The sequence below is a fragment of the Macaca fascicularis genome, chromosome 1 (genome assembly GCF_037993035.2).
Source record: "Macaca fascicularis isolate 582-1 chromosome 1, T2T-MFA8v1.1".
Classification (NCBI taxonomy): Eukaryota; Metazoa; Chordata; class Mammalia; order Primates; family Cercopithecidae; genus Macaca; species Macaca fascicularis.
Genome location: NC_088375.1, coordinates 100506150 through 100531626, shown reverse-complemented (window position 1 = coordinate 100531626; position 25477 = coordinate 100506150). Strand labels below are relative to the sequence as shown.

Sequence of the window (25477 nt, the reverse complement as noted above, 5' to 3'; positions counted from 1 at the left end):
TTTCTCTTCTCGCTTCATTTCATTCATTTGATCCTCAATTGCTGATACTCTTTCTTCCAGTTGATCGAGTCGGTTACTGAAGCTTGTGCATTTGTCACTTATTTCTCGTGTCATGGTTTTCATCTCTTTCATTTCGTTTATGACCTTCTCTGCATTAATTACTCTAGCCATCAATTCTTCCACTTTTATTTTTCTTTTTTTTTTAAATTTATTTATTATTATTATACTTTAAGTTGTAGGGTACATGTGCATAACGTGCAGGTTTGTTACATATGTATACTTGTGCCATGTTGCTGTGCTGCACCCATCAACTCGTCATTTACATCAGGTATAACTCCCAATGCAATCCCTCCCCCCTCCCCCCTCCCCCCTCCCCATGATAGGCCCCGGTGTGTGATGTTCCCCTTCCTGAGTCCGAGTGATCTCATTGTTCAGTTCCCACCTATGAGTGAGAACATACAGTGTTTGGTTTTCTGTTCTTGTGATACTTTGCTTAGAATGATGGATTCCAGCTGCATCCAAGTCCCTACAAAGGACTCAAACTCATCCTTTTTTATGGCTGCATAGTATTCCATGGTGTATATGTGCCACATTTTCTTAATCCAATCTGTCACTGATGGACATTTGGGTTGATTCCAAGTCTTTGCTATTGTGAATAGTGCTGCAATAAACATACGTGTGCATGTGTCTTTATAGCAGCATAATTTATAATCCTTTGGGTATATACCCAGTAATGGGATGGCTGGGTCATATGGTACATCTAGTTCTAGATCCTTGAGGAATCGCCATACTGTTTTCCATAATGGTTGAACTAGTTTACAATCCCACCAACAGTGTAAAAGTGTTCCTATTTCTCCACATCCTCTCCAGCACCTGTTGTTTCCTGACTTTTGAATGATCGCCATTCTAACTGGTGTGAGATGGTATCTCATTGTGGTTTTGATTTGCATTTCTCTGATGGCCAGTGATGATGAGCATTTTTTCATATGTCTGTTGGCTGTATGAATGTCTTCTTTTGAGAAATGTCTGTTCATACCCTTTGCCCACTTTTTGATGGGGTTGTTTGTTTTTTTCTTGTAAATTTGTTTGAGTTCTTTGTAGGTTCTGGATATTAGCCCTTTGTCAGATGAGTAGATTGCAAAAATTTTCTCCCATTCTGTAGGTTGCCTGTTCACTCTGATGGTAGTTTCTTTTGCTGTGCAGAAGCTCTTTAGTTTAATGAGATCCCATTTGTCAATTTTGGCTTTTGCTGCCATTGCTTTTGTTGTTTTAGACATGAAGTCCTTGCCCATGCCTATGTCCTGAATGGTACTACCTAGGTTTTCCTCTAGGATTTTTATGGCATTAGGTCTAACATTTAAGTCTCTAATCCATCTTGAATTAATTTTCGTATAAGGAGTAAGGAAAGGATCCAGTTTCAGCTTTCTACTTATGGCTAGCCAATTTTCCCAGCACCATTTATTAAATAGGGAATCCTTTCCCCATTTCTTGTTTCTCTCAGGTTTGTCAAAGATCAGATGGCTGTAGATGTGTGGTATTATTTCTGAGGACTCTGTTCTGTTCCATTGGTCTATATCTCTGTTTTGGTACCAGTACCATGCTGTTTTGGTTACTGTAGCCTTGTAGTATAGTTTGAAGTCAGGTAGCGTGATGCCTCCAGCTTTGTTCTTTTGACTTAAGATTGTCTTGGAGATGTGGGCTCTTTTTTGGTTCCATATGAACTTTAAAGCAGTTTTTTCCAATTCTGTGAAGAAACTCATTGGTAGCTTGATGGGGATGGCATTGAATCTATAAATAACCTTGGGCAGTATGGCCATTTTCACGATATTGATTCTTCCTATCCATGAGCATGGTATGTTCTTCCATTTGTTTGTGTCCTCTTTTATTTCACTGAGCAGTGGTTTGTAGTTCTCCTTGAAGAGGTCCTTTACATCCCTTGTAAGTTGGATTCCTAGGTATTTGATTCTCTTTGAAGCAATTGTGAATGGAAGTTCATTCATGATTTGGCTCTCTGTTTGTCTGTTACTGGTGTATAAGAATGCTTGTGATTTTTGCACATTAATTTTGTATCCTGAGACTTTGCTGAAGTTGCTTATCAGCTTAAGGAGATTTTGGGCTGAGACAATGGGGTTTTCTAAATATACAATCATGTCATCTGCAAAGAGGGACAATTTGACTTCTTCTTTCCCTAACTGAATACCCTTGATTTCTTTCTCTTGCCTGATTGCCCTAGCCAGAACTTCCAACACTATGTTGAATAGGAGTGGTGAGAGAGGGCATCCCTGTCTTGTGCCAGTTTTCAAAGGGAATTTTTCCAGTTTTTGCCCATTCAGTATGATATTGGCTGTGGGTTTGTCATAAATAGCTCTTATTATTTTGAGGTACGTTCCATCAATACCGAATTTATTGAGCGTTTTTAGCATGAAGGGCTGTTGAATTTTGTCAAAAGCCTTTTCTGCATCTATTGAGATAATCATGTGGTTCTTGTCTTTGGTTCTGTTTATATGCTGGATTATGTTTATTGATTTGCGAATGTTGAACCAGCCTTGCATCCCAGGGATGAAGCCCACTTGATCATGGTGGATAAGCTTTTTGATGTGTTGCTGAATCCGGTTTGCCAGTATTTTATTGAGGATTTTTGCATCGATGTTCATCAGGGATATTGGTCTAAAATTCTCTTTTTTTGTTGTGTCTCTGCCAGGCTTTGGTATCAGGATGATGTTGGCCTCATAAAATGAGTTAGGGAGGATTCCCTCTTTTTCTATTGATTGGAATAGTTTCAGAAGGAATGGTATCAGCTCCTCCTTGTACCTCTGGTAGAATTCAGCTGTGAATCCATCTGGTCCTGGACTTTTTTTGGTTGGTAGGCTATTAATTATTGCCTCAATTTCAGAGCCTGCTATTGGTCTATTCAGGGATTCAACTTCTTCCTGGTTTAGTCTTGGAAAAGTGTAAGTGTCCAGGAAATTATCCATTTCTTCTAGATTTTCCAGTTTATTTGCGTAGAGGTGTTTATAGTATTCTCTGATGGTAGTTTGTATTTCTGTGGGGTCGGTGGTGATATCCCCTTTATCATTTTTAATTGCGTCGATTTGATTCTTCTCTCTTTTCCTCTTTATTAGTCTTGCTAGTGGTCTGTCAATTTTGTTGATCTTTTCAAAAAACCAACTCCTGGATTCATTGATTTTTTGGAGGGTTTTTTGTGTCTCTATCTCCTTCAGTTCTGCTCTGATCTTAGTTATTTCTAGCCTTCTGCTAGCTTTCGAATGTGTTTGCTCTTGCTTCTCTAGTCCTTTTAATTGTGATGTTAGAGTGTCAATTTTAGATCTTTCCTGCTTTCTCTTGTGGGCATTTAGTGCTATAAATTTCCCTCTACACACTGTTTTAAATGTGTCCCAGAGATTCTGGTATGTTGTATCTTTGTTCTCATTGGTTTCAAAGAACATCTTTATTTCTGCCTTCATTTCGTTATGTACCCAGTAGTCATTCAGGAGCAGGTTGTTCAGTTTCCATGGAGTTGAGGGGTTTTGATTGAGTTTCTTAGTCCTGAGTTCTAGTTTGATTGCACTGTGGTCTGAGAGACACTTTGCTATAATTTCTGTTCTTGTACATTTGCTGAGGAGTGCTTTACTTCCAATTATGTGGTCAATTTTGGAGTAAGTACGATGTGGTGCTGAAAAGAATGTATATTCTGTTGATTTGGGGTGGAGAGTTCTATAGATGTCTATTAGGTCTGCTTGCTGCAGAGATGAGTTCAATTCCTGGATATTCTTGTTAACTTTCTGTCTCGTTGATCTGTCTAATGTTGACAGTGGAGTGTTGAAGTCTCCCATTATTATTGTATGGGAGTCTAAGTCTCTTTGTAAGTCTCTAAGGACTTGCTTTATGAATCTGGGTGCTCCTGTATTGGGTGCATATATATTTAGGATAGTTAGCTCTTCCTGTTGAATTGATCCCTTTACCATTATGTAATGGCCTTCTTTGTCTCTTTTGATCTTTGATGGTTTAAAGTCTGTTTTATCAGAGACTAGGATTGCAACCGCCGCTTTTTTTTGTTCTCCATTTGCTTGGTAAATCTTCCTCCATCCCTTTATTTTGAGCCTATGTATGTCTCTGCATGTGAGATGGGTCTCCTGAATACAGCAGACTGATGGGTCTTGACTCTTTATCCAGTTTGCCAGTCTGTGTCTTTTAATTGGAGCATTTAGTCCATTTACATTTAAGGTTAAGATTGTTATGTGTGAACTTGATCCTGCCATTATGATATTAACTGGTTATTTTGCTCGTTAGTTGATGCAGTTTCTTCCTAGCCTCAATGGTCTTTACATTTTGGCATGTTTTTGCAATGTCTGGTACTGGTTGTTCCTTTCCATGTTTAGTGCTTCCTTCAGGGTCTCTTGTAAGGCAGGCCTAGTGGTGACAAAATCTCTAAGCATTTGCTCATCTGTAAAGGATTTTATTTCTCCTTCACTTATGAAAGTTAGTTTGGCTGGATATGAAATTCTGGGTTTAAAATTCTTTTCTTTAAGAATGTTGAATATTGGCCCCCACTCTCTTCTGGCTTGGAGAGTTTCTGCCGAGAGATCTGCTGTTAGTCTGATGGGCTTCCCTTTGTGGGTAACCCGACCTTTCTCTCTGGCTGCCCTTAAGATTTTTTCCTTCATTTCAACTTTGGTGAATCTGGCAATTATGTGTCTTGGAGTTGCTCTTCTCGAGGAGTATCTTTGTGGCGTTCTCTGTATTTCCTGGATTTGAATGTTGGCCTGCCCTACTAGGTTGGGGAAGTTCTACTGGATGATATCCTGAAGAGTGTTTTCCAACTTGTTTCCATTTTCCCCCTCACTTTCAGGCACCCCAGTCAGACGTAGATTTGGTCTTTTTACATAATCTCATACTTCTTGCAGGCTTTGTTCATTTCTTTTTCTTCTTTTTTCTTTTGGTTTCTCTTCTCGCTTCATTTCATTCATTTGATCCTCAATCGCTGATACTCTTTCTTCCAGTTGATCGAGTCGGTTACTGAAGCTTGTGCATTTGTCACGTATTTCTCGTGTCATGGTTTTCATCTCTTTCATTTCGTTTATGACCTTCTCTGCATTAATTACTCTAGCCATCAATTCTTCCACTTTTTTTTCAAGATTTTTAGTTTCTTTGTGCTGGGTACGTAATTCCTCCTTTAGCTCTGAGAAATTTGATGGACTGAAGCCTTCTTCTCTCATCTCGTCAAAGTCATTCTCCGTCCAGCTTTGATCCGTTGCTGGCGATGAGCTGTGCTCCTTTGCCGGGGGAGATGCGCTCTTATTTTTTGAATTTCCAGCTTTTCTGCCCTGCTTTTTCCCCATCTTTGTGGTTTTATCTGCCTCTGGTCTTTGATGATGGTGATGTACTGATGGGGTTTTGGTGGAGGTGTCCTTCCTGTTTGATAGTTTTCCTTCTACCAGTCAGGACCCTCAGCTGTAGGTCTGTTGGAGATTGCTTGAGGTCCACTCCAGACCCTGTTTGCCTGGGTATCAGCAGCAGAGGCTGCAGAAGATAGAATATTTCTGAACAGCGAGTGTACCTGTCTGATTCTTGCTTTGGAAGCTTCCTCTCAGGGGTGTACTCCACCCTGTGAGGTGTGGGGTGTCAGAATGCCCCTAGTGGGGGATGTCTCCCAGTTAGGCTACTCAGGGGTCAGGGACCCACTTGAGCAGGGAGTCTGTCCCTTCTCAGATCTCAACCTCCGTGTTGGGAGATCCGCTGCTCTCTTCAAAGCTGTCAGACAGAGTCGTTTGCGTCTGCATAGGTGTCTGCTGCGTTTGTTTAGTTTACTGTGCCCTGTCCCCAGAGGTGGAGTCTACAGAGACAGGCAGGTTTCCTTGAGCTGCTGTGAGCTCCACCCAGTTCGAGCTTCCCAGCAGCTTTGTTTACCTACTTAAGCCTCAGCAATGGTGGGCGCCCCTCCCCCAGCCTCGCTGCTGCCTTGCCGGTAGATCACAGACTGGTGTGCTAGCAATGAGGGAGGCACCGTGGGCGTAGGACCCTCCCAGCGAGGTGTCGGATATAATCTCCTGGTGTGCCCGTTAGCTTAAAGCACAGTATTGGGGTGGGAGTTACCCGATTTTCCAGGTGTTGTGTGTCTCAGTTCCCCTGGCTAGGAAAAGGGATTCCCTTCCCCCTTGGGCTTCCCAGGTGAGGCGATGCCTCGCCGTGCTTCAGCTCTCGCTGGTCGGGCTGCAGCAGCTGCCCAGCACCGATTGTCCAGCACTCCCTAATGAGATGAACCCAGTACCTCAGTTGAAAATGCAGAAATCACCGGTCTTCTGTGTCGCTTGTGCTGGGAGTTGGAGACTGGAGCTGTTCCTATTCGGCCATCTTGCTCCGCCCCTTCTTTCTTTCTTTCTTTCTTTCTTTTTTTTTTTTTTTTTGCTGTTTGGGGATGCTTTTACTTATTTATTTTTTATTACTATACTTTAAGTTCTGAGATACATGTGCAGAATGTGCAGGTTTATTACATAGGTATACACGTGCTGTGATGGCTTGCCTTACCCATTAACCCATCATTGACATTAGATATTTCTCCTGATGGTATCTCTCCCCTTGCCCCCCACCCCCTGACATACTCCAGTGTGTGATGTTTCCCTACCTGTGTCCATGTGTTCTCATTGTTCAACTCCCACTTATCAGTGAGAACATGTGGTGTTTGGTTTTCTGTTCTTGTGTTAGTTTGCTAAGAATGATGGTTTCCAGCTTCATCCATGTCCCTACAAAGGACATGAACTCATCCTTTTTTTATGGCTGCATAGTATTCCATGGTGTATATGTGCCACATTTTCTTTATCCAGTCTATCATTGTTGAGCATTTTGTTTGGTTCCAAGTCTTTGCTATTGTGAACAGTGCTGCAATAAACATACTTGTGCATGTCTCTTTATAGCAGCATGATTTATAATCCCTTGGGTATATTCCCAGTAATGGGATTGCTGGGTCAAATGGTATTTCTGTTTCTACATCCTTGAGGAATCACCATACTATCTTCCACAATGGTTGAACTAATTTATACTCCCACCAACAGTGTAAAAATGTTCCTATTTCTCCACATTCTCTCCAGCATCTGTTGTTTCCTAATTTTTAAATGATTGCCATTCTAACTGGTGTGCGATGGTATCTCATAATAGTTTTGATTTGCATTTCTCTAAAGACCAGTGATGATGAGCTTTTTTCATATGTTTCTTGGCCCCATAAATGTCTTATTTTGAGAAGTGTCTTAATATCCTTTGCCCACTTTTTGATGGGGTTGTTTTTCTCTTGTAAATTTGTTTAAGTTCTTTTTGGATCCTGGATATTAGCCCTTTGTCAAATGGATAGATTGCAAAAATTTTCTCCTTTTCTGTATGTTCCCTGTTCACTCTGATGGTAGTTTCTTTTGCTGTGCAGAAGTTCTTTAGTTTAATTAGATCCCATTTGTCAATTTTGGCTTTTGTTGCCTTTGCTTCTGGTGTTTTGGTGTTGAAGTCTTTGCCCATAACTATGTCCTGAATGGTATTGCCTAGGTTTTCTTCTAGGGTTTTTGTAGTTTTAGGTCTTCTGTTAAAATCTTTAATCCATCTTGAGTTAATTTTAGTATAAGATATAAGAAAGGGATCCAGTTTCAATTTTCTGCTTATTGCTAGTCAGTTTTTCCAAAACCATTTATTAAATAGGGAATCCTTTCCCCATTGCTTGTTTCTGCTAGGTTTGTCAAAGATCAGATGGTTGTAAATGTGTGGTGTTATTTCTGAGGTCTCTGTTCTGTTCCATTGGTCTATATATCTGTTTTGGTACCAGTACCATTCTGTTTTGGTTACTGTAGCCTTGTAGTACAGTTTGAAGTCAGGTAATGTGCTGCTTCCAGCTTTGTTCTTTTTGCTTACAATTGTCTTGGCTACATGGGCTCGTTTTGGTTCTATATGAAATTTAAAGTAATTTTTTTCTAATTCTGTGAAGAAAGTCCAAATGGTTCGATGGGAATAGCATTGAATCTATAAATTACTTTGGGCAGTATGACCATGTTCATGATGTTGATTCTTCCTATCTACAAGCATGGAATGTTTTTTCCATTTGTTTGTGTCCTCTCTTGTTTCCTTGAGCGGTGGTTTGTACTTCTTGAAGAGGTCCTTCACATTCCTTGTAAGTTGTATTTCTAGGTATTATGTTCTCTTTGTAGCAATTGTGAATGGGAGCTCACTTATGATTTAGCTCTCTGTCTGTGTATTTTTGGTGTATAGGAATGCTTGTCATTTTTGCACATTGACTTTGTATCCTGAGACTTTGCTGAAGTTGCTTATCAGCTTAAGGAGATTTTGGACTGAGATGATGGGGTTTTCTCAATACACAATCATGTCATCTGCAAACACAGACAATTTGACTTCCTCTCTTCTTATTTGAATATGCTTTATTTCTTTCTCTTGCCTGATTGCCCTGGTCAGAACTTCCAATACTATGTTGAATAGGAGTGGTGAGAGAGGGCATCCTTGTTTTGTGCCGGTTTTCAAAGGGAGCGCTTCCAGCTTTTGCCCATTCAGTATGATAATGGCTGTGGGTTTGTCATAAAGAGCTCTTATTATTTTGAGATACGTTCCATCAATACCTAGTTTATTGAGAGTGTTTAACATGAAGGGATGTTGGATTTTGTCAAAGGCCTTTTCTGCATCTGTTGAAATAATTATGTGTTTTTTGGTGCTGTTTATGTGATGGATTACATTTATTGATTTGTGTATGTTGAACCAGCCTTGCATACCAGGGATGAAGCCAACTTGATTGTGGTGGATAAGATTTTTGATATGCTGCTGGATTCAGTTTACCAGTATTTTATTGAGGATTTTTGCATCGTTGTTCATCAGGGAAATTGTCCTAAAGTTTTCTTTTTTGTTGTGTCTCTGCCAGGTTTTGGTATCAGGATGATGCCGGCCTCATAAAATGAGTGGAGAGGAGTCCCTCTTTTTCTATTGTTTGGAGTAGTTTCAGAAGGAATGCCACCAGCTCCTCTTTGTACCTCTGGTAGAATTTGGCTGTGAATTCACCTGGTCCTGGGCTTTTTTTTTTTTTTTTTGGTTGGTAGGCTATTAATTACTGCCTCAAATTCAGAGCTTGTTATTAGTCTGTTCAGGGATTTGACTTCTTCCTGATTTAATCTTGGGAGGGTGTATGTGTCCAGGAATTTATCCATTTCTTCTAGATTTTCTAGTATTTGTGTAGAGGTGTTTGTAGTATTCTCTGATGATAGTTTGTATTTCTGTGGGATCAGTGGTGATGTCCCCTTTATCATTTTTTATTGTGTCTATTTGATTCTTCTCTTTTCTTCATTAGTCTGGCTAGCTATCTATTTTGATCTTTGAAAACAAACAAACAAAACAACAACAACCAAAAAAAAAAAAAAACGGCTCCTGGATTCATTGATTTTTTGAAGCGTACTTCATGTCTCTACCTCCTTCAGTTCTGCTCTGATTTTAGTTATTGCTTGTCTTCTGCTGGCTTTTGAATTTGTTTGCTCTTGCTTCTCTAGTTCTTTTAATTTTGATGTTAAGTTTCGATTTTAGATTTTTCTTGCTTTCTCTTGTGAGCATTTAGTGTTATAAGTTTCCTTGTACATACTGCTTTGGCTATGTACCAGAGATTCTGGTACATTGTGTCTTTGTTCTCATTGGTCTCAAATAACTTACTTATTTCTGCCTTAATTTTTTTATTTACCCAGCAGTCATTCAGGAGCAGGTTGTTCAGTTTCCATATAGTTGTGTTGTTTTGAGTGAGTTTCTTCATGAGTTCTAATTTGATTGCACTGTGGTCTGAGAGACAGTTTGTTATGATTTCCATTCTTTTACATTTGCTGAGGAGTGTTTTACTTCTAATTATGTAGTCAATTTTAGACTAAGTGCAATGTGGTGCTGAGAAGAATGCATGTGCTGTCGATTTGGGGTGGAGAGTTCTGTAGATGTCTATTAGTTCCACTTGGTCCAGAGCTGAGTTCAAGTCCTGGATATCCTTGTTAATTTTCTGTCTTGTTGATCCGTCTAATATTGACAGTGGGGTGTTAAAGTCTCCCATTATTATTGTGTGGGAGTCTAAGTCTCTTTGTTGGTCTCTAAGAACTTGCTTTATAAATCTGGGTGCATCTGTATTGGGTGCATATCTATTTAGGATAGTTAGCTCTTCTTGTTGCATTGATCCCTTTACCATTATGTAATGCTCTTCTTTGTCTTTTTTTTCTTTGTTGTTTTAAAGTCTGTTTTATCAGAGAGTAGGATTGCAACCCCTGCTTTTTTTTTTTTTTTTTTGCTTTCCATTTGCTTGGTAAATATTCCTCCATCCCGTTATTTTGAGCCTATGTGTCTCTTTGCCTGTGAGATGGGTCTCCTGGATACAGCACACTGATGGGTCTTGACTCTTTATCCAATTTGCTAGCCTGCATCTTCTGATTGGGGCATTTAGCCCGTTTATGTTTAAGGTTAATATTGTTATGTGTGAATTTTATCCTGTCATTATGATGCTAGCTGGTTATTTTGCCTGTTAGTTAATGCGGTTTCTTCATAGTGTTGATGGTCTTTACAATTTGGTATGTTTTTGCAGTGGGTGGTACTAGTTGTTTCTTTCCATGTTTAGTGGTTCCTACAGGAACTCTTGTAAGACAGGCCTGATGGTGACAAAATATCAGCATTTGCTTGTCTGTAAAGGATTTTATTTCTCCTTCGCTTATGAAGCTTAGTTTGGCTGGATATGAAATTCTGGGTTGTACATTCTTTTCTTTAAGAATGTTGAATATTGGCCCCCACTCTTCTGGTTTGTAAGGTTTCTGCCAAGAGATCTGCCCTTAGTCTGATGGGCTTCCCTTTTTGGGTAACCTGACCTTTCTCTTTGGCTACCTTTAACATTTTTTCCTTCATTTCAACCATGGTGAATCTGAAGATTATGTGTCTTGGAGTTGCTCTTCTCCAGGAGTATTGATAGGTGACAAAGTGCTAGCAGCCCTCACTCTCAGCACCTCCTCAGCCTCAGCGTCCACTCTGGTGGTGCTTGACGTGGCCTTCAGCCTGCTGTGGCACCGGCACTGTGGGAGCCCCTCTCTGGGCTGGCTGAGGTGGCAGCCCCCTCCCTCTGCTTGCCCGGAGGTGTGGAGGGAGAGGCCGGGGCGGGAACCGGGGCTGCCCACTGCACTCGCAGGCCGGTGTGAGTTCCGGGGGGGGGGGTGCGGGCACAGGCTCCATGGGCCCCACACAGGGAGCTGACGGCTGGCACCGCCAGGCAGGGCAGTGAGGGGCTTAGCACCCGGGCCAGCAGCTGTGGCAGTTGTGCTGGGTTTCCCAGCAGTGCCAGCCTGCCAGCACTGCACTCAAATTCTCCCCTGGTTTGGCTGCCTCCAGGTGGGGCAGGGCTCGGGACCTGCAGCTCCGGACCTGCAACCTGCGTGTCTGAGCTACTTCCCCTGCAGTGGGCTCCGGTGCAGCCTGAGCCTCCCCGACAGGTGCCACCCCCTGCTCTGTGGTGCCCAGTCCCATCGACAGCCCAAGGACTGAAGAGTGCAGGTGCCGCTGGGGACTGGTGGGCAGCTCTGCCTGCAGCCCTGGTGCAGGATCCACTGGGTGAAGCCAGCTGGGCTCCTCAACTGGATGGGGACTTGGAGAACTCTTATATCTAGCTGGAGGATCATATGCGCACCAATCAGCACTCTGTGTCTAGCTCAGGGTTTGTGAATACACCAATTGGTACTCTGTATCTAGCTAACCTATTGGAGACTTGGAAGACTAGCACTCTGTGACTCTGTGTCTAGCTCAAGGATTGTAAGTGCACCAATCAGCACTGTGTCTAGCTCAGGGTTTGTGAATACACCAATTGGTACTCTGTATCTAGCTAACCTAGTGGAGACTTGGAGAACTAGCACTCTGACTGTGTCTAGCTCAAGGATTGTAAATGCACCCATCAGCACTCTGTGTCTAGCTTAAGGTTTGTAAATACACCAATCAGTACTCTGTGTCTAGCTCAAGGTTTGTAAACACACCAATTGGTACTCTGTATCTAGCTAACTCGCACTTTGTGACTCTGTGTCTAGCTCAAGGATTGTAAACATACCAATCAGCACTCTGTCAAAAACAGACCAATCAGTTCTCTGTAAAGTGGACCAATCAGCAGGATTTGGGTGGGGCCAGATAAGGGAATAAAAGCAGGCTGCCCCAGCCAGCCAGTGGCAACCCACTGGGGTCCCCTTCCACACTGTGGAAGCTTTATTCTTTCACTCTTTGCAATAAAGCTTGCTGCTGCTCACTCTTTGGGTCCATGCTGCCTTTATGAGCTGTAATGCTCATCATAAAGGTCTGCAGCTTCACTCCTAAAGCCAGTGAGACCACGAACCCACTGAGAAGAACGAGTAACTCCAGATGCGCTGCCATTAAGAGCTGTAACACCCACCATGAAGGTCTGCGGCTTCACTCCTGACAGTGAGACCACGAACCTGCCAGAAGGAAAGAGCTCTAGACACATCTGAACATCTGAAGGAACAAACTCCAGACACTCCATCTTTAAGAACTGCAACACTCACTGTGAGGCTCCGCAGCTTCATTCTTGAAGTCAGTGAGACCAAGAACCCACCAATTCCGGACATAGTATATTTGTGGAGTTCTCTGTATTTCCTGAATTTGAATGTTGGCCTATCTTGCTAGGTTGGGAAGTTGTCTTGGATAATATCCTAAAGTGTGTTTCCAACTTGGTTTCATTCTCCTTGTCACTTTCAGGTACACCAATAAACGTAGGTTTGGTCTTTTCTGATAGTGTCATATTTCTTGGAGGCTTTGTTCATTTCTTTTCATTCTTTCTTCTCTAATCTTGTCTTCATGCTTTATTTCATTAAGTTGATCTTCAATCAGTGATATCCTTTCTTCTGCTTGATGAATTCAGCTATCGATACTTGTGTATGTTTCACGAAGTTCTTGTGCTGTGTTTTTCAGCTCCATCAAGTCATTTATGTTCTTCTCTAAACTAGTTATTCTAGTTAGCAATTCCTCTAACCTTTTTTCAAGCTTCTTAGCTTCCTTGCATTGGGTTAGAATATGCTCCTTTTGTTAGGCAGGGATCTAGACCTGACATGGCGGTGCCACCCGGCATAGCAGGCCCTTTGTTCAAGACTTCCCTTCCTCTTTGAACACACCCACAGACTTGCATACATCAGAGGTTCCGGCTGGGCAACCACACTCCCCCATGACCTGCAGCTCACCTACATTCCACAAGTTTGTAAACAGCAGTTTCGGTTAACAGTTTCCAAAGACCCCTTCCTCATGACCCTTACTCGACTCCTGCTCTAGTAGTTTCAAGACCCCCCAGGCCCTGTTTGTACAATCAGCTTCCCTACCTCTTGGGCTATAAAAAAGCCCCTACCCTCCTCCCTCAGCACAACTTCCTTGGCCCGCACCTTTGGACCAAGGAACCTCACCTGTGAGTCCTAATAAAGGCTATTCTCATTGCCATTTGCCTTGTGTCTTCGTTCCTGGTTTGGCTTCAGCCTCAGTTTACCTTTACATTTGGTGCCAAAACCCGGGAGGAGACCCCTCCCCTGGACCCCTGCTGGGTCAGGCAGGCTCTCCTCTCCCTGAGCCAGGAGCTCCTTTCTGAGCCGGGAGCTGCTTCACCAAATCCAAGACTCAATTCAATCACTGCTGGGTAAGTTTTCCCCCGTCCTGTAGGCCCCCCAGGAAGTCCCTGTCCGAAACGTGTAGCCATGTCAGGGGCTCCCTCTGGTCAACTGTGACCTTGGCACTGGGGACTAGGAGACGTCCAACCTCCCCGGAAGCCGCCATACCCTGTACTCCATGTGGCAGTAGGAGGACGCTCCCATTGCCTCTGGACTGCCCGTCTTAGGACCATGGGAACTACCCAGTCCAAACCAGACCGAAAATTCCCTCTGGGGTGCCTCCTGGTGAATCTCCAGACTTTAAGTCTCAGCCAAGACTTAAAACAAAAGTGGCTCATTTTCTTCTGCACAGTAGCATGGCTGCAGTATAAATTGGATAATTAGTCTCAGTGGCCTGCAGGAGGCACTCTAGACTTTAACATCCTCACGGATCTGACCAACTTCTGCAAGAGACAAGGCAAATGGCACGAGATACCCTATGTTCAAGCCTTTTGGGACTTGCGTTCTCACCCAGATCTCTGCGCCCAATGCTCGTTAGCTCAGGTCCTACTCACAAAGTCTCTTCCCTTGAGCAAGGACAGGGATGATTCCTCCTCTTTTTCTGAGCCTCCTGACACCCTATCCCGGCCACCCCTCCAGTCTCCCGCCCAACCTCCTCCTTACCCTGACACGCCATTATCCCCATCCTCGTCAACGCTTCCCCTCCCTTCCACCCCTCATTTGCCCTTACCAAACCCAACAGATTCTGTCTCCCCTACCTCCACCTCCTTCCCTTCCTCGCTTGTCTCAGCCCATACTCGGTCCAGGACTGACCTCTTGTGTCCCTTGTGAGAGGTGGCAGGCGCTGAAGGAGTAGTCCAGGTCCATGTGCCGTTTTCATTGGCAGATTTGTCTAAGTTTGAGGAGAGTGCAGGCTCCTTTTCGGCCAATCCTACTTGTTATATCAAAAAGTTCAGGTATCTGTGCCAGGCATATGATCTCACCTGGCATGACCTCCATGTCGTTACGACCTCAACCCTGTCTCCTGAGGAGCAGGAGCATATCCTAGCGGCAGCCAGGCAGCACGCTAACCAGGTTCATTTAACTGACCCCGCCATGCCAGTCGGCACTGAGGCAGTGCCCTTGGCTGAGCCTGACTGGGACTACCAGGTAGGGCAGGCAGGTCGCTGCCGCTGAGACATGATGGTTCAGTGCCTTCTTGCTGGCATGCAGGCAGTCTCTAACAAATCAGTCAACTTCAACAAACTAAAAGAGGTAGTCCAAGGCGCAGATGAAAATCCGGCCGTTTTTCTTAACCAGCGGACTGAGGCACTTATTCAGTACACCCGCCTTGACCCTGCCTCCCCTGCAGGAGGAACCGTCTTGGCCTCATATTTCATTTCTCAGTCGGCCCCTGATATCCAAAAAAAAATTTAAAAAGGCAGAGGAAGGCCCTCAAACTCCCATCCAGGATTTAGTCAAACTGGCCTTCAAGGTCTACAACTCCAGGGAGGAAGCAGCTGAGGCCCAACGACAGGCCAGACTAAAACAGAAGATACAACTCCAAACCCAGGCCTTGGTAGCAGCCCTGAGGCTGGTTGGCTCCAGGAGCTCCCAGAAAAGAGGTACTACCCTAGAACCACCTGGTGCCTGCTTCAAGTGCGGCAACGACGGCCACTGGGCCAGGCAGTGCCCTAACCCAAAGGAGCCAACTCGCCCCTGTCCGAACTGTCGGCAGATAGGCCACTGGAAGTCAGACTGCCCCGACCTAAGGACGGTCGCTGTGCCTCCACGTGACGACCCTCCTCCAGGTATTGGAGGTGCCTTCCAGCTCCTCAACACCAACACAGATTGAAGAGGCCAAGACTCGGGGACCCCTCTCACTCTCGCTGAGCCCAGGGTCATGCTCCAGGTAGCGGGTAAGTCCATATCTTTCCTTATGGACACGGGGGCTACCTACTCTGTTTTGCCTTCCTTCAGTGGCCCCAGCCACCCCTCCACTGTCACAGTCATGGGAATTGACGGCACTCCCTCCACCTACCGCCAGACTCCTCCTCTGTCTTGCCGCCTGTTTGGCTCCCTCTTCTCGCACTCATTTCTTATCATTCCTTCGTGCCCAGTCTCCTTGTTAGGACGAGATCTCTCCAAGCTAGAGGCCTCAGCTCACTTCTGACCCAATCCCTCCCCACACCTCGTGTTCCTCTTCCCCCTTCTCTCACCTGACAAACCCCACCAGGCTGACCCCCCACTCCCGTTTCCAGTCCCCATTAACCCTAAGGTGTGGGACATCTCCACCCCAATCATTGCCCAGCACCACACTCCGGTCCGCATCTGGCTAAAAGACCCTTCTAAGTTCCCCTCTAGACCCCAGTTCCCTATCTCCCTTGAACACTGACAAGGACTAAAACCCATCATTACATGCCTGCTCTGGCAGCACATTCTAGTTCCCGCCAACTCACCATGTAATACTCATATCCTGCCTGTACGGAAAAGCTCTGGGGCCTATCACCTTGTACAGGACCTATGCCTCATCAATGAGGCAGTAGTCCCTACCTTTCCAGTTGTTCCTAATCCATATACACTCCTCTCGCGCATTCCCCCTGACACTACTCATTTCACTGTCCTTGACCTAAAGGGTGCCTTCTTTACCATCCCTCTACACCCAGACTGCCACTTTCTGTTTGCCTTCACATGGGAGGACCCAGACACTCGTATCTTCCCAGCTGACCTGGATTGTCTTGCCTCAAGGGTTCCAAGATAGCCCCCATTTTTTTGGACAGGCACTGGCACGGGACATCCTCCTCTGCCCCCTAACCCATAGCACCCTTCTACAATACGTAGATGATCTATTACTATGTAGTCCTTCCTGGGAGTGCTCCCTTGCAGACACTGCTACACTTTTAAATTTTCTAGGCGACTGAGGTTATCGGGTTACCCCAGCTAAGGCTCAACTTTGCACCCCTACTGTCACCTACTTCAGTATACTCTTCACACCCACTACGAAAAGCCTCACAGCAGATAGAATGAGCCTCATCAAAACTATCCAGCCTCCTCAGGATGTGGAAGACATCTTGTCCTTCCTAGGACTGGTAGGGTATTTCAGGCATTGGATTCCCAACTTCGGGGTCTTAGCCAAGCCTCTCTACCAGGCTGCCAAGGAAATACCCACCAGACCTCTGTCTGACCCTTCCTTGGTTGCCAACTCTTTCAAGAAGCTTCAGGACTGTCTCCTTTCTGCCTCTGCTCTCTCTCTCCCCAACCCCCTTCCGCCCTTTCATCTATTCACTGAGGAGTGCCAGAAGATAGCTAGTGGCCTCCTAGCCCAGCCGGTTGGATCCACATACCGGGCTGTGGCCTATCTCTCCAAGCAGTTAGATCCCACAGTCCAGGGCTGGCAACCTTGTCTGCGAGCCCTGGTGGCTGCCACAGAACTTACCCAAGAGGCCCTCAAGCTTACCCTAGGGCATCCTCTCACAGTCTACTCTTCTCACCGACTGTCAGATCTCATCACACACAAGTGTCTCAGCCATCTCACCCCGTCCCGGCTTCAACAGTTCCACCTGCTATTCATTGAAAACCCTCATATCACTCTCATCACCTCACCCCCTCTAAACCCTGCTACCCTCTTGCCCACTCTAGGATATGATTCCGCCCCTGCACATTCCTGCCCAGAAGTTCTCACCACCCTGCCACCTGCCCACCTTGGTCTTTCCGAATAGCCATTAGAATACCCAGACCGTACCCTGTTTGTAGATGGGAGCTCTGTCTTAACCCCCAATGGACGCCGACAGGCAGCATACGCTGTCGTAACAGCAATCCAAATGGTTGAAACCAGGCCCTTGCCTCTAGGCACCACCTCCCAGAAGGCTGAACTTACTGACCTTACTCATGCCTCACTTCTCTCTGAAGGGCAGAGGGTTAATATCTATACAGACTCTAAATATGCTTACCTTATTGCACATACTCTGGCAAGAGAGAGGGTTTCTTAGCACCAAAGGGATGCCAGTAGTCAATGGACCACATATAAAGAGGTTGCTTGATGCTGTCCAGGCCCCCAAAGAGGTAGCCGTCATCCACTGCAAAAGCCACCAGCATTCTAAGGACCCTGTGTCACAAGGTAACAGCCTAGCTGACTCCACCACGTGGGCCACTACCCTCACTTCCTCCCCTCCCCGAGCACCTTTACTCTATCTTTCCCCCACATATTCCCCTGACTACTCTTCCCAGGAACTTCAAACCCTGATGGCCCACCCCAGTGTTACCCGAAAGAAGGATGGGTAGGTGTTCATTGACAGCCGAATAGCGCTCCCTCAGACTCAGGCAGTACATATACTGACCGACATACACCCCTCTCTCCACATAGGACCCAAGGCTATACACAACTTCCTAGAACCCATCTTTCACCTTCCCTCACTGCAGGCCCAAATTTAAAAAGTACATCAACAATGTGCCACCTGTTCGGCCACTAACCCCCAAGGTAGGCTCAGACATCCAGGGCCTACTCATCAGCTAAGAAGCCACCAGCCAGGAGAAGATTGGCAACTTGATTTTACCCACATGCCCTGACATAAAAAATTTCGTTACCTGCTGACCTTAGTTGAAATCTTCTCAGGATGGATTGAGGCTTTCCCCACCACTCGAGAGACTGCAGAAGTCGAAGCAACTATTCTAGAGCACATCGTCCCCAGGTTCGTTCTCCCCTGAACCATCCAATCAGACAATGGTCCGGCTTTCATTTCCAAACTCACCCAGCAGTTGGCAGCCGCACTCCAGATTACCTGGAAGCTCCACATTCCCTACCATCCGCAGTCGTCTGGTAAGGTAGAATGTGCAAATGGCCTCCTTAAACTGCATCTAACCAACCTCCTCACTCTAGAAAAAGTCCAAGAAGGGCTCCACAAAAAAACCTCAGGATTAGAGTCCCCACTCGGGTGGTGGCAGTCGTCCATGGCCGGCTGGGTCCTACCCTTCCTAAGCCCCTTACTAATCATTGGCTTCTTACTACTCATAGCTCCCTGTATTCTCCCCTTCATCCAGGACTGCATGAAAGAAGTCTTCTGGGTCACTTTAAATCAGATGCTGCTCCATCCCTATACCCAAGTTCTGACCTCCGATGAACCCCATGACAACCCATACCAGCAGGAAGCAGCCAGATGAACACGTCACCCCTTTCTTCTTATTAGAAAGAGGTCGGAATGTTAGGCAGGGATCTAGACCTGACATGGCAGTGCCACCTGGCATAGCAGGCCCTTTGTTCGAGACTTCACTTCTTCTTTGAACACACCTGCAGACTTGCATATGTCAGAGGTTCCAGCTGGGCAACCACACTCCCTCATGACCTGCAGCTCACCTACATTCCACGAGTTTGTAAACAGCAGTTTCAGTTAACAGTTTCCAAAGACCCCTTCCTCATGACCCTTACTCGACTCCTGCCCTAGTAGTTTCAAGACCCCCCAGGCTCTGTTTGTACAACCAGCTTCCCTACCTCTCAGGCTATAAGAAACCCCCTACCCTCCTCCCTCAGCACGACTTCCTCGGCCTGCACCTTTGGACAGAGGAACCTCGCCTGCAAGTCCTAATAAAGGCTATTCTCACTGCCATTTGCCTTGTGTCTTCGTTCTCAGTTCGGCTCCAGTCTCAGTTCACCTTTACACCTTTAGCTCAGAGTACCTTGTTATTACCCATCTTCTGAAGCCTATTTCTGTCAATTCATCATACTCATTCTCCTTCCAGTTTTGTTCCCTTGCTGTTGAGGAGTTGTGTTCCTTTGGAGGAGAGGAGGCATTCTGGTTTTTGAAATTTTCAGCCTTTTTGCACTGTTTTTTCCCCATCTTCATGGATTTATCTACCTTGGTCCTTGAGGTTGGTGAGCTCCAGATGGAGTTTCTGTGTTGACATCCTTTTGGTTAATGTTGATGCTATTCTTTTCTGTTTGTTAGTTTTCCTTGTAACAGTCAGGCCCCTCTGCTGCAGGTCTGCTGGAGTTTGCTGGAGGTCCATTCCAGACCTGTTTGCCTGTATCATTAGTCGAGGCTGCAGAACAGCAAAGATTTCTGCCTGTTCCTTCCTCTGGAAGCTTCATCCCAGAGGGGCACCTGCCAAATACCAGCTGGAGCTGTCCTGTATGAGGTGTCTGTCAACCCCTGCTGGGAGGTGTCTCCCAGTCAGGAGGCATAGGAGTCAGGAACCCACTCGAGGAGGCAGCCTGTCCCTTAGCAGTGCTTGAGTGCTGTGCTGGGAGAACCACTGCTCCCTTCAAAGCCAGCAGACAGGAACGTTTAAGTCTAATGAAGCTAAGCCCACAGCTGCCCCTTCCCCCAGGTGCTCTGTCCCAGGGGGATGGGAGTTTGCTCTATAAACCCCTGACTGAGGCTGTTGCCTTTCCTTTAGAGATGCTCTTCCCAAAGAGAAGGAATTTAGAGAGGCAATCTGGCCCACAGCGGCTTTGCCGAGCTACCCTGGGGTCTGCCCAGTTCAAACTTCCTGGCAGCTTTGTTTACACTGTGAAGGGAAAATCGCCTATTCAAGCCTCACTAATAGTGGATGCCCCTGCCCCCACCAAGCTCGAGCTTTCCAGGTCGGTTTCAGACTGCTGTGCTGGCAGCGAGAATTTCAAGGCAGTGGATCTTAGCTTGCTGAGCTCCATGGGGGTGAGATCTGCTGAGCTAGACCGCTTGGCTTCCTGGCTTCAGCCCCCTTTTCAGGGGAATGAATGGTTCTGTCCCACTGGTGTTCCAGGTGCCACTGGGGTATGAGGAAAAAACAAAACAAAACAAAAACCTCCTGCAGACAGCTTGGTGTCTGCCCAAATGGCTGCCCAGTTTTGTGCTTGGAACCCAGGGCCCTGGTTGTGTAGGCACCTGAGGGAGTCTCCCGGTCTGCAGATTGTGAAGACCGTGGGAAAAGTGTAGTGTCTGGGCTGGAGTACACCATTCTTCACGGGACAGTCCCTTCTGGCTTCCCTTGGCTAGGGGAGAGATCCTCAAGCCCTTGCTTCCCAGGTGAGCTGGGTGCCTCAGTTGGAAATGCAGAAATCACCCAATTTCTGAGTTGATCTCATTGGGAGCTGCAGGCTGGAGCTCTTCCTATTTGGTCATCTTGCCCAGAAGTCAACTGCACAAATCTTAATTGTGCAATGTGAATTGGAAATTTCACTTTCCATCCATATACTTTTTCCATTTGGAGGGAATTATTTTATTGAGGTAAAATAACCTAAATTATATATTGTGATAATGTAACCTAAAATTTATCATTTTAACCATTTTAAGTGTACAATTTAGTGGCATTAATGCACAATGTTGTGCAATCATCAACACGATTTCCAAAGCCTTTTCATTACCCCAAACAGAAACAGTGACCATTAAGCAATGGCTCCCCATTCCCTTTCCCTTCAGTTCCGAGTAACCTATAATCTACTTATTGTTTCTATTAATTTGCAAGTACCTTATATAAGTGGAATCATATGATATTTGTCCTTTTGTGTCTGGCTCATTTCACTTAGCATAATGTATTCAAGGTTTATCCATGTTATAGCATGTATCAGAATTGTACCCTTTTTTATGACTAAATAATATTCCATTGTATGTATGTACCACATTTGTATATCTATTCATCTATTGATGGATACTTGGGTTGTTTCTATCTTTTGTCTATTGTGAATAATGCTGCTATGAACATTGGTGTACACGTATCTGTTTGAATCCTGCCGTCTGTTTCTTTGGATTCACCTAGGAGTGAAATTGTTGGATCATATGGTAATTCTATGTTTACCTTTTGAGGAACTGCCAAACTGTTTCTCATAATGGCTTCATCATTTTACATTCTCACCTGGAATTGGAAAAAGGGTTCTAATTTTTCCATATCCTTGCCAATATTTTTTATTTTTCATTTTTTTTGATAATGATTATCCCAATGAATGTGAAGTGGTATCTCATTATGGTTTTGACTTGTATTTCCTTAATTACTAATAATGTTGAATATTTTTTCATGTGCTTATTGACCTTGTTGGCCATTTGTATATCTTCTTTGGAATAATGTCTATGTAAGTCCCTTGCCCAATTTTAAATTGGATTATGTTTTTTTTTTTTTTTTGAGTTGTAGTGTTCTTTATGTATTCTAGATATTAATTCCTCATCAGATATTTGATTTGTTAATATTCTCTCCAATTCTGTGTGTTCTCATTTTACTCTCTTCACAGTCTTTTGATATGGTATAATTTTTTATTTTGGTGAAGTCTAATTTTTTTTTTTTTTTTAAGATAGAGTTTTGCTTTTGTTACCCAGGCTGGAGTGCAATGGTGTGATCTTGGCTTACGGCAACCTCCGCCTCCTGGATTCAAGCAATTCCCCTGCCTCAGCCTCCCAAGTAGCTGAGATTATAGGCATGCACCATCATGCCCGGCTAATTTTGTATTTTTAGTAGAGACGAGGTTTCTCATGTTGGTCAGGCTGGTCTTGAACTCTTGACTTCAGGTGATCTGCCTGCCTTGGCCTCCCAAAGTGCTTGCATTACAGGTGTGAGCTATATATATTACAGATATAGAAAGAAATATCTAGATTTCTTTTGGTGCCTGTGCCTTTCATGTCATATTTAAGAAATCATTGCCAAATGCAATGTCATTAAGATTTTCTATATGTTTTCTTCTAAGGTTTTTATAGTTTTAGCTCTTACAGCTAAGTCTTTTTTTATTATTATTAAACTTTAAGTTCTAGGGTACATGTGCATAACGTGCAGGTTTGTTACATATGTATACTTGTGCCATGTTGGTGTGCTGCCTCCATCAACTCATCAGCACCCATCAACTCGTCATTTACATCAGGTATAACTCCCAATGCAATCCCTCCCCTCTGCCCCCTCCCCATGATAGGCCCCGGTGTGTGATGTTCCCCTTCCCGAGTCCAAGTGATCTTGTTCAGTTCCTACCTATGAGTGAGAATATGCGGTGTTTGGTTTTCTGTTCTTGTGATAGTTTGCTGAGAATGATGGTTTCCAGCTGCATCCATGTCCCTACAAAGGACACAAACTCATCCTTTTTTGTGGCTGCATAGTATTCCATAGTATATATGTGCCACATTTTCTTAATCCAGTCTGTCACTGATGGACATTTGGGTTGATTCCAAGTCTTTGCTATTGTGAGTAGTGCCACAATAAACATACGTGTGCATGTGTCTTTATAGCAGCATGATTTATAATCCTTTGGGTATATACCCAGTAATGGGATGGCTGGGTCATATGGTACTTCTAGTTCTAGACCCTTGAGGATTTGCCATACTGCTTTCCATAATGGTTGAACTAGTTTACAATCCTATCAACAGTGTAAAAGTGTTCCTATTTCTCCACATCCTCTCCGGCACCTGTTGTTTCCTGACTTTTTAATGATTGCCATTCTAACTGATGTGAGATGGTATCTCATTGTGGTTTTGATTTGCATTTCTCTGATGGCCAGTGATGATGATCATTTTTTCATGTGTCTGTTGGCTGTATGTATGTCATCTTTTGAGAAATGTCTGTTCATATCCTTTGCCCACTTTTTGATGGGGTTGTTTGTTTTTTTCTTGTAAATTTGTTTGAGTTCTTTGTAGGTTCTGGATATTAGCCCTTTGTCAGATGAGTAGATTGCAAAAATTTTCTCCCATTCTGTAGGTTGCCTGTTCACTCTGTTGGTAGTTTCTTTTGCTGTGCAGAAGCTCTTTAGTTTAATTAGATCCCATTTGTCAATGTTGGCTTTTGTTGCCGTTGCTTTTGGTGTTTTAGACATGAAGTCCTTGCCCATACCTATGTCCTGAATGGTATTACGTAGGTTTTCTTCTAGGGTTTTTGTGGTATTAGGTCTAACATTTAAGTCTCTAATCCATCTTGAATTAATTTTTGTATAAGGAGTAAGGAAAGGATCCAGTTTCAGCTTTCTACTTATGGCTAGCCAATTTTCCCAGCACCATTTATTAAATAGGGAATCCTTTCCCCATTTCTTGTTTCTCTCAGGTTTGTCAAAGATTGGATGGCTGTAGATGTGTGGTATTATTTCTGAGGACTCTGTTCTGCTCAATTGGTCTATATCTCTGTTTTGGTACCAGTACCATGCTGTTTTGGTTACTGTAGCCTTATAGTATAGTTTGAAGTCAGGTAGCGTGATGCCTCTAGCTTTGTTCTTTTGCCTTAGGATTGTCTTGGCAATGCGGGCTCTTTTTTGGTTCCATATGAACTTTAAAGCAGTTTTTTCCAATTCTGTGAAGAGACTGATTGGTAGCTTGATGGGGATGGCATTGAATCTATAAATTACCTTGGGCCGTATGGCTATTTTCACGATATTGATTCTTCCTATCCATGAGCATGGTATGTTCTTCCATTTGTTTGTGTCCTCTTTTATTTCACTCAGCAGTGGTTTGTAGCTCTCCTTGAAGAGGTCCTTTACATCCCTTGTAAGTTGGATTCCTAGGTATTTGATTCTCTTTGAAGCAATTGTGAATGGAAGTTCATTCCTGATTTGGCTCTCTGTTTGTCTGTTACTGGTGTATAAGAATGCTTGTGATTTTTGCACATTAATTTTGTATCCTGAGACTTTGCTGAAGTTGCTTATCAGCTTAAGGAGATTTTGGGCTGAGACAATGGGGTTTTCTAAATATACAATCATGTCATCTGCAAAGAGGGACAATTTGACTTCTTCTTTCCCTAACTGAATACCCTTGATTTCTTTCTCTTGCCTGATTGCCCTAGCCAGAACTTCCAACACTATGTTGAATGGGAGTGGTGAGAGAGGGCCTCCCTGTCTTGTGCCAGTTTTCAAAGAGAATTTTTCCAGTTTTTGCCCATTCAGTATGATATTGGCTGTGGGTTTGTCATAAATAGCTCTTATTATTTTGAGATACGTTCCATCAATACTGAATTTATTGAGCGTTTTTAGCATGAAGGGCTGTTGAATTTTGTCAAAGGCCTTTTCTGCATCTATTGAGATAATCATGTGGTTTTTGTCTTTGGTTCTGTTTATATACTGGATTACGTTTATTGATTTGCATATGTTGAACCAGCCTTGTATCCCAGGGATGAAGCCCACTTGATCATGGTGGATAAGCTTTTTGATGTGCTGCTGGATCCGGTTTGCCAGTATTTTATTGAGGACTTTTGCATAGATGTTCATCAGGGATATTGGTCTAAAATTCTCTTTTTTTGTTGTGTCTCTGCCAGGCTTTGGTATCAGGATGATGTTGGCCTCATAAAATGAGTTAGGGAGGATTCCCTCTTTTTCTATTGATTGGAATAGTTTCAGAAGGAATGGTACCACCTCCTCCTTATACCTCTGATAGAATTCAGCTGTGAATCCATCTGGTCCTGGACTTTTTTTGGTTGGTAGGCTATTAATTATTGCCTCAATTTCAGAACCTGCTATTGGTCTATTCAGGGATTCAGCTTATTCCTGGTTTAGTCTTGGGAGAGTGTAAGTGTCCAGGAAATTATCGATTTCTTCTAGATTTTCTAGTTTATTTGCATAGGGGGGTTTATAGTATTCTCCGATGGTAGTTTATGTTTCTGTGGGGTCAGTGGTGATATCCCCTTTATCATTTTTTATTGCGTCAATTTGATTCTTCTCTCTTTTCTTCTTTATTAGTCTTGCTAGTGGTCTATGAATTTTGTTGATCTTTTCAAAAAACCAACTCCTGGATTCATTGATTTTTTGGAGGGTTTTTTGTGTCTCTATCTCCTTCAGTTCTGCTCTGATCTTAGTTATTTCTTGCCTTCTGCTAGCTTTCAAATGTGTTTGCTCTTGCTTCTCTAATTCTTTTAATTGTGATGTTAGAGTGTCAATTTTAGATCTTTCCTGCTTTCTCTTGTGGGCATTTAGTGCTATAAATTTCCCTCTACACACTGCTTTAAAT

The 25477-nt window shown here is 44.0% G+C and overlaps 1 long non-coding RNA gene across 1 annotated transcript in view; it reads left to right on the top strand.

The window, feature by feature from the left end:
* The window catches only part of LOC107130612 (uncharacterized), a 149219-nt gene that overhangs the window by 82831 nt on the left and 40911 nt on the right, over positions 1-25477 (top strand). The window lies entirely within an intron of this gene.